This window comes from Colobus angolensis, unplaced genomic scaffold (genome assembly GCF_000951035.1).
Source record: "Colobus angolensis palliatus isolate OR3802 unplaced genomic scaffold, Cang.pa_1.0 Scaffold115, whole genome shotgun sequence".
In the NCBI taxonomy this organism is placed as follows: Eukaryota; Metazoa; Chordata; class Mammalia; order Primates; family Cercopithecidae; genus Colobus; species Colobus angolensis.
In genome coordinates, this window is record NW_012112586.1 from 316,583 (window position 1) to 316,950 (window position 368).

The window sequence follows — 368 nt, forward strand, 5'->3', positions numbered from 1 at the left end:
CTCCGAACGTGCCGGGACGAGTAGGGGACTGCACACCAGCACACTCGCACGCGCGCACACGCGCACACTCCCCTCTCACGTGGCAGCGAAGGACAAAGAGGAAGAAAGGGCCACCAGCAAGCTTTGCCACGAGTGTATGTGCGCATGCGTGAAGGACGGAGCCGCTGCGAACTCAACTTCCCAGAGTGCCCCGCATCCGGAAGTGCCTGTCGCCTGGAGGGGCAGTGACGCCAAACTGGCTCACACGGTTTTCTGAGAAACATGAAGGGAAACCGAATCCACCAATACTCTTTTTTTTTTTTTTTTTTTTTTTTTTTTTGAGATAGAATCTTGCTGTGTTGTCCAGGCTGAAGTGCAATGGCATAAGC